The following is a 9,788-nucleotide window of genomic DNA, read 5'->3' on the forward strand; positions in this document are numbered from 1 at the left end:
AACAATTTAAGAAAGAGTTCAATAATGTATACATCAGATATTATTAATAACAATTTAAGAAAAAGTTTAATAATGAGTACATCAGATATTATTAATAACAATTTAAGAAAGAGTTCAATAATGTATACATCAGATATTATTAATAACAATTTAAGAAAAGTTCAATAATGAGTACATCAGATATTATTAATAACAATTTAAGAAAGAGTTCAATAATGTATACATCAGATATTATTAATAACAATTTAAGAAAGAGTTCAATAATGAGTACATCAGATATTATTAATAACAATTTAAGAAAGAGTTCAATAATGTATACATCAGATATTATTAATAACAATTTAAGAAAGAGTTCAATAATGTATACATCAGATATTATTAATAACAATTTGAGAAAGAGTTCAATAATGAGTACATCAGATATTATTAATAACAATTTAAGAAAAAGTTCAATAATGAGTACATCAGATATTATTAATAACAATTTAAGAAAAAGTTCAATAATGAGTACATCAGATATTATTAATAACAATTTAAGAAAGAGTTCAATAATGAGTACATCAGATATTATTAATAACAATTTAAGAAAGAGTTCAATAATGTAAACATCAGATATTATTAATAACAATTTAAGAAAGAGTTCAATAATGTATACATCAGATATTATTAATAACAATTTGAGAAAGAGTTCAATAATGAGTACATCAGATATTATTAATAACAATTTAAGAAAAAGTTCAATAATGAGTACATCAGATATTATTAATAACAATTTAAGAAAAAGTTCAATAATGAGTACATCAGATATTATTAATAACAATTTAAGAAAGAGTTCAATAATGTATACATCAGATATTATTAATAACAATTTAAGAAAGAGTTCAATAATGAGTACATCAGATATTATTAATAACAATTTAAGAAAGAGTTCAATAATGAGTACATCAGATATTATTAATAACAATTTAAGAAAGAGTTCAATAATGTATACATCAGATATTATTAATAACAATTTAAGAAAGAGTTCAATAATGTATTCCACAGATATTATTAATAACAATTTGAGAAAGAGTTCAATAATGAGTACATCAGATATTATTAATAATTTAAGAAAAAGTTCAATAATGAGTACATCAGATATTATTAATAACAATTTAAGAAAGAGTTCAATAATGTATACATCAGATATTATTAATAACAATTTAAGAAAGAGTTCAATAATGAGTACATCAGATATTATTAATAACAATTTAAGAAAGAGTTCAATAATGTATACATCAGATATTATTAATAACAATTTAAGAAAGAGTTTAATAATGTATACATCAGATATTATTAATAACAATTTGAGAAAGAGTTCAATAATGAGTACATCAGATATTATTAATAACAATTTAAGAAAAAGTTCAATAATGAGTACATCAGATATTATTAATAACAATTTAAGAAAGAGTTCAATAATGAGTACATCAGATATTATTAATAACAATTTAAGAAAGAGTTCAATAATGTAAACATCAGATATTATTAATAACAATTTAAGAAAGAGTTCAATAATGTATACATCAGATATTATTAATAACAATTTGAGAAAGAGTTCAATAATGAGTACATCAGATATTATTAATAACAATTTAAGAAAAAGTTCAATAATGAGTACATCAGATATTATTAATAACAATTTAAGAAAAAGTTCAATAATGAGTACATCAGATATTATTAATAACAATTTAAGAAAGAGTTCAATAATGTATACATCAGATATTATTAATAACAATTTAAGAAAGAGTTCAATAATGAGTACATCAGATATTATTAATAACAATTTAAGAAAAAGTTCAATAATGAGTACATCAGATATTATTAATAACAATTTAAGAAAGAGTTCAATAATGAGTACATCAGATATTATTAATAACAATTTAAGAAAAAGTTCAATAATGAGTACATCAGATATTATTAATAACAATTTAAGAAAAAGTTCAATAATGAGTACATCAGATATTATTAATAACAATTTAAGAAAGAGTTCAATAATGAGTACATCAGATATTATTAATAACAATTTAAGAAAGAGTTCAATAATGTATACATCAGATATTATTAATAACAATTTAAGAAAGAGTTCAATAATGTATACATCAGATATTATTAATAACAATTTGAGAAAGAGTTCAATAATGAGTACATCAGATATTATTAATAATTTAAGAAAAAGTTCAATAATGAGTACATCAGATATTATTAATAACAATTTAAGAAAAAGTTCAATAATGAGTACATCAGATATTATTAATAACAATTTAAGAAAGAGTTCAATAATGTATACATCAGATATTATTAATAACAATTTAAGAAAGAGTTCAATAATGTATACATCAGATATTATTAATAACAATTTAAGAAAAAGTTTAATAATGAGTACATCAGATATTATTAATAACAATTTAAGAAAGAGTTCAATAATGTATACATCAGATATTATTAATAACAATTTAAGAGAAAGTTCAATAATGAGTACATCAGATATTATTAATAACAATTTAAGAAAGAGTTCAATAATGTATACATCAGATATTATTAATAACAATTTAAGAAAGAGTTCAATAATGAGTACATCAGATATTATTAATAACAATTTAAGAAAGAGTTCAATAATGTATACATCAGATATTATTAATAACAATTTAAGAAAGAGTTCAATAATGTATACATCAGATATTATTAATAACAATTTGAGAAAGAGTTCAATAATGAGTACATCAGATATTATTAATAACAATTTAAGAAAAGTTCAATAATGAGTACATCAGATATTATTAATAACAATTTAAGAAAAAGTTCAATAATGAGTACATCAGATATTATTAATAACAATTTAAGAAAGAGTTCAATAATGAGTACATCAGATATTATTAATAACAATTTAAGAAAGAGTTCAATAATGTAAACATCAGATATTATTAATAACAATTTAAGAAAGAGTTCAATAATGTATACATCAGATATTATTAATAACAATTTGAGAAAGAGTTCAATAATGAGTACATCAGATATTATTAATAACAATTTAAGAAAAGTTCAATAATGAGTACATCAGATATTATTAATAACAATTTAAGAAAAAGTTCAATAATGAGTACATCAGATATTATTAATAACAATTTAAGAAAGAGTTCAATAATGTATACATCAGATATTATTAATAACAATTTAAGAAAGAGTTCAATAATGAGTACATCAGATATTATTAATAACAATTTAAGAAAAAGTTCAATAATGAGTACATCAGATATTATTAATAACAATTTAAGAAAAAGTTCAATAATGAGTACATCAGATATTATTAATAACAATTTAAGAAAGAGTTCAATAATGAGTACATCAGATATTATTAATAACAATTTAAGAAAGAGTTCAATAATGTATACATCAGATATTATTAATAACACTTTAAGAAAGAGTTCAATAATGTATACATCAGATATTATTAATAACAATTTGAGAAAGAGTTCAATAATGAGTACATCAGATATTATTAATAATTTAAGAAAAAGTTCAATAATGAGTACATCAGATATTATTAATAACAATTTAAGAAAAAGTTCAATAATGAGTACATCAGATATTATTAATAACAATTTAAGAAAGAGTTCAATAATGTATACATCAGATATTATTAATAACAATTTAAGAAAGAGTTCAATAATGTATACATCAGATATTATTAATAACAATTTAAGAAAAAGTTTAATAATGAGTACATCAGATATTATTAATAACAATTTAAGAAAGAGTTCAATAATGTATACATCAGATATTATTAATAACAATTTAAGAAAAAGTTCAATAATGAGTACATCAGATATTATTAATAACAATTTAAGAAAGAGTTCAATAATGTATACATCAGATATTATTAATAACAATTTAAGAAAGAGTTCAATAATGAGTACATCAGATATTATTAATAACAATTTAAGAAAAAGTTCAATAATGAGTACATCAGATATTATTAATAACAATTTAAGAAAGAGTTCAATAATGTATACATCAGATATTATTAATAACAATTTAATAAAGAGTTCAATAATGAGTACATCAGATATTATTAATAACAATTTAAGAAAAAGTTCAATAATGAGTACATCAGATATTATTAATAACAATTTAAGAAAAAGTTCAATAATGAGTACATCAGATATTATTAATAACAATTTAAGAAAGAGTTCAATAATGTATACATCAGATATTATTAATAACAATTTAAGAAAGAGTTCAATAATGTATACATCAGATATTATTAATAACAATTTAAGAAAAAGTTCAATAATGAGTACATCAGATATTATTAATAACAATTTAAGAAAAAGTTGAATAATGAGTACATCAGATATTATTAATAACAATTTAAGAAAGAGTTCAATAATGTATACATCAGATATTATTAATAACAATTTAAGAAAGAGTTCAATAATGAGTACATCAGATATTATTAATAACAATTTAAGAAAGAGTTCAATAATGAGTACATCAGATATTATTAATAACAATTTAAGAAAAAGTTCAATAATGAGTACATCAGATATTATTAATAACAATTTGAGAAAGAGTTCAATAATGTATACATCAGATATTATTAATAACAATTTAAGAAAGAGTTTAATAGTGTATACATCAGATATTATTAATAACAATTTAAGAAAGAGTTTAATAATGTATACATCAGATATTATTAATAACAATTTAAAAAAGAGTTCAATAATGAGTACATCAGATATTATTAATAACAATTTAAGAAAAAGTTCAATAATGAGTACATCAGATATTATTAATAACAATTTAAGAAAGAGTTCAATAATGTATACATCAGATATTATTAATAACAATTTAAGAAAGAGTTTAATAATGTATACATCAGATATTATTAATAACAATTTAAGAAAGAGTTCAATAATGAGTATGTCATATATTATTAATCAGAATCTTCGAAAGAGTTCAACAGATGTTATTAGTCACAATTTAACAAAAAGTTCAAAAATGTATATATGAGATATTATTGATCAAAATGTACCAAAGAGTTCAACAATGTATGCAGTAGATACTATTTGTCAGAATTTATAAAGGGTTTAACAATGTATACATCAGATATTATTAGTCAAAATCTGCCAGTACACATCACATATTATTAGTCAGAATCTGCCAAGGAGTTCAACAGATATTATTAACAAGACATTGAACAATGTATACATCAGACGTTATTGGGTAGAATTTACTAAATAGTTCAACAATGTATTCTTCAGATATTATTGTTCAGAATTTATCAAAGAGTTCAATTGTGCATATATGCAAAACTGTTGGTTAAAATCGACCATATATTTGTGGTAATGTAAGCAGCAAATATCAATGCACTGTTGTTTTTTCGGTAGAGAATTCAGTTCCTGTAGATTCAAGTTTCTGTACTGATATATATCTTTATTTGCTCAAATGACTATAAATTTGAATTCTCGGTAGAAATGTTGTAAGAAATGTGGGTTATTATATGCGCTTCACTAGTTAGATATAGATAAAACTGTTTGTGTGTTGTAGTTAGAAATTCCTTTGAACTAAACCTACTAAACCACTTCCCTTAGTTAACTGGACTTCAGTTTCTTAAATCACTCAACCATAGTTAACAACTTAATTTCCTGTAAGGAAATATCTGGTCAGATTTACCTCGTGGTTTGCACGTGACCCGGAATCATCTAAGAAGACAACAAGTTATAAAGGTAACTTAGGTAACTGTACTTGTTACGATTAGATTGTAAACACGCACACGTAGTATTATAGACATACGGAGACACATATAAATAAGTTTGTGCATCACATATCTGACACGTCATAAGTACATTCGCGAATACGATAATTATATAATAATAACAATGTTCGTAGTTAATCACGCGTTCGTTCTACTGGCTGATGTTTACCAGAGTGTAATAATAGTAGCGTAAAATATATTTCTGTTTCGTGCTTTATTGTAATCACCAAGCGGCTCAGCAGCAAATCTGAGAGCTCATGACGCTAAAAACCGGATTTCGATGCCCATGAAAGATTGTTTTGGAATTTCGCACAAAGCTACTCGAGGGCTATCTGTGCTAGCCGTCCCTAATTTAGTAGTGTAAGACTGGAAAGAAGACAGCTAGTCATCACCACCCACCGCCAACTCTTGGGCTACTCTTTTACCAACGAAAAGTGGGATTGACCGTCATATTATAACGCCCCCACGGCTGGGAGGGCGAGCATGTTTGGCGCGAACCCGCGACCCTCAGATTACGAAGCGCACGCCTTAACGCGCCCCGGGTTTCATCATAAATAAGTAAAAGTTAACGGTAGATATTTACTGATCATTCAATAATAATTCATAAATAATTAAACAAATATTAATATAATTACTTGATTCTTGATGACGAGAAACCCACTTGAAATAAAAATATATCTCAAAACGACTGGTATGGGTATTATCACTTTTTATTCTCATACCAGCCTCTCTAAGACACATCAATATGATTACAAAATACACTTCAGTGAAACACATATTTAAAATTCCAAAATAGATTAAGGAAATGTGGAGAGGAAGGTTCAGGGTTCGAGGCGTGATTCCGGCATAATCAATCTTGTGATTCAGTATAAAAAGCTGGAGGGTTATGCTACTCTCCTCTGGTTAAAAGTCTAGCTGGAGGGTTATGCTACTCTCCTCAGGTTAAAAGTCGAACTGGAGGGTTATGCTACTCTTCTCTGGTTAAAAGTCTTAAAATGTGGACAGCTGTAGACATGCAGGTGCGCATGGCGTTTAAGATACACGTGTGTACATTGTGTATCTAATTCAGTTGCTAACCCTACCGTTACTTGTCTCTATAAAAATATCCTATTCATTATTTGGTTCTCAATCATAAGTGTAATCTAAATATCACAAAGTTTACAAAGAAATTACCAAAGTAAAGTTATTTGAAATGAAAGGTAGAATGGAGTGTATCGTAGAGTTTTATAAGTATACGGGTGTTATTTAGTTAGTTAAAATGGATGGTATCATACGAGTGTTATTTAAAATGGATGGTACCATATGAGTGTCATAGTGTTATTTTAAGGACTTTGTAACCCATTGAAAGTTCCCAAATTGAAATATTTCCTTAATAACCTATGCTACAAAACTATATGTACAAGTATACAGGGTTTATTTAATAACCTGCGTTACAAAACTATATAAATCCAAGTATACAGGGTTTCTTTAATAACCTGTATTACGAAACTATATAAATTCAAGTATATATGGTTTTTTTAATAACATGTATTACGAAAGTATATAAATTCAAGTACATATGGTTTTTTTAATAAAATGTATTACGAAACTATATAAATTCAAGTATATATGTTTTTTTTAATAACATGTATTACGAAAGTATATAAATTCAAGTATATATGGTTTTTTTAATAAAATGTATTAAGAAACTATATAAATTCAAGTATATATGGTTTTTTTAATAACATGTATTACGAAACTATATAAATTCAAGTATATATGGTTTTTTTAATAAAATGTATTACGAAACTATATAAATTCAAGTATATATGGTTTTTTTAATAACATGTATTACGAAACTATATAAATTCAAGTATATATGGTTTTTTTAACAACATGTATTACGAAACTATATAAATTCAAGTATATATGGTTTCTTTAATAAAATGTATTACGAAACTATATAAATTCAAGTATATATGGTTTTTTTAATAACATGTATTACGAAACTATATAAATTCAAGTATATATGGTTTTTTTAACAACATGTATTACGAAACTATATAAATTCAAGTATATATGGTTTTTTTAATAAAATGTATTACGAAACTACGTGTCCAAGTAATATGAGTTTCTTAATTACCTGTTTTATCCACGTTTTCTGTCTAGAACAAACAAAACCCGCGGATTACCTCGTTTTTTAATTACACGAACTTTATGAGAACCTACATAATTACCAATGTGTCTTTACTCTAAATTAACTTCTCTATAAAAGTGTTAAAATTATGTTACGAGTTAACAGTTTTCTACAGAATGTTAATGAGGTGTCACAACTTATCTCCTCTATACAAAAATGTTAACATGTTATAGTTTAATAATTTAAAAGCGTTAACAAGGTGTTGATATGTTACTACGAAAGTGAGTTTACCAAGATATTAAACCATCACTACAAGTGTATTAAATAAATGTTGAACTTTGGTACAAGAATGGTTGTTATATTGATGTTAAAACTTCGCTACAAGAGTGTTAATAAGGTGTTGAAGTTTATAACAAGAAAAGGGTGTTATCCAGATGTTGAAACGTCACTAGAAGAGTGTTAATAATGTGTTGAAGTTTATAACAAGAAAAGGGTGTTATCCAGATGCTGAAACGTTAAACGTTATGGTGTTGGTGTTATGTTAAAACCTAGTGGGTTTGAAAAAGACAACTTTTCACATACAGGAAAGCCGAACGCAAAATAATTATAATTAAAAAATTCCAAAGCATCAAAATATTTTGAACGGAATAAAACACGAAACCACTCGATGAGCATTTCATGTCATCCAAAGTGCCATCCACGTGTCCCAAAATCAGGAATGGTTACACTTATGTGGATAACAGTACCCTCCTACCCTATATTTAGCTTGTGTAAGAGATGATAGATTATTCGTGATCAGCGACGTACATAAGAAAAAAAAAAAAAAAAAAACGGTACAATGTCAGACTGTCCTAGTTCACTGCCAATAAAATACGTTTTATTCATCTTATTGTGGACTGAATTTTCCAGACTGAAAGCGTCAATCAGCGTTTCTGTAGACTTGGCTATCTTAGCAGTTGACAAACTAGTCAAGGAGTAGCTTATCTCGTGAGTACAAGGAGTAGCTTATCTCGTGAGTACAAGGAATAGCTTATCTCGTGAGTACAAGGAGTAGCTTATCTCGTGAGTACAAGGAGTAGCTTATCTCGTGAGTACAAGGAGTAGCTTATCTCGTGAGTACAAGGAATAGCTTATCTCGTGAGTACAAGGAATAGCTTATCTCGTGAGTACAAGGAGTAGCTTATCTCGTGAGTACAAGGAGTAGCTTATCTCGTGAGTACAAGGAGTAGCTTATCTCGTGAGTACAAGGAGTAGCTAATCTCGTGAGTACAAGGAGTAGCTTATCTCGTGAGTACAAGGAGTAGCTTATCTCGGGAGTACAAGGAATAGCTTATCTCGTGAGTACAAGGAGTAGCTTATCTCGTGAGTACAAGGAATAGCTTATCTCGTGAGTACAAGGAGTAGCTTATCTCGTGAGTACAAGGAGTAGCTTATCTCGTGAGTACAAGGAGTAGCTTATCTCGTGAGTACAAGGAATAGCTTATCTCGTGAGTACAAGGAATAGCTTATCTCGTGAGTACAAGGAATAGCTTATCTCGTGAGTACAAGGAGTAGCTTATCTCGTGAGTACAAGGAATAGCTTATCTCGTGAGTACAAGGAATAGCTTATCTCGTGAGTACAAGGAGTAGCTTATCTCGTGAGTACAAGGAATAGCTTATCTCGTGAGTACAAGGAGTAGCTTATCTCGTGAGTACAAGGAATAGCGTATCTCGTGAGTACAAGGAGTAGCTTATCTCGTGAGTACAAGGAGTAGCTTATCTCGTGAGTACAAGGAGTAGCTTATCTCGTGAGTACAAGGAATAGCTTATCTCGTGAGTACAAGGAGTAGCTTATCTCGTGAGTACAAGGAGTAGCTTATCTCGTGAGTACAAGGA

The sequence above is a fragment of the Tachypleus tridentatus genome, chromosome 9 (genome assembly GCF_004210375.1).
Source record: "Tachypleus tridentatus isolate NWPU-2018 chromosome 9, ASM421037v1, whole genome shotgun sequence".
In the NCBI taxonomy this organism is placed as follows: domain Eukaryota; kingdom Metazoa; phylum Arthropoda; class Merostomata; order Xiphosura; family Limulidae; genus Tachypleus; species Tachypleus tridentatus.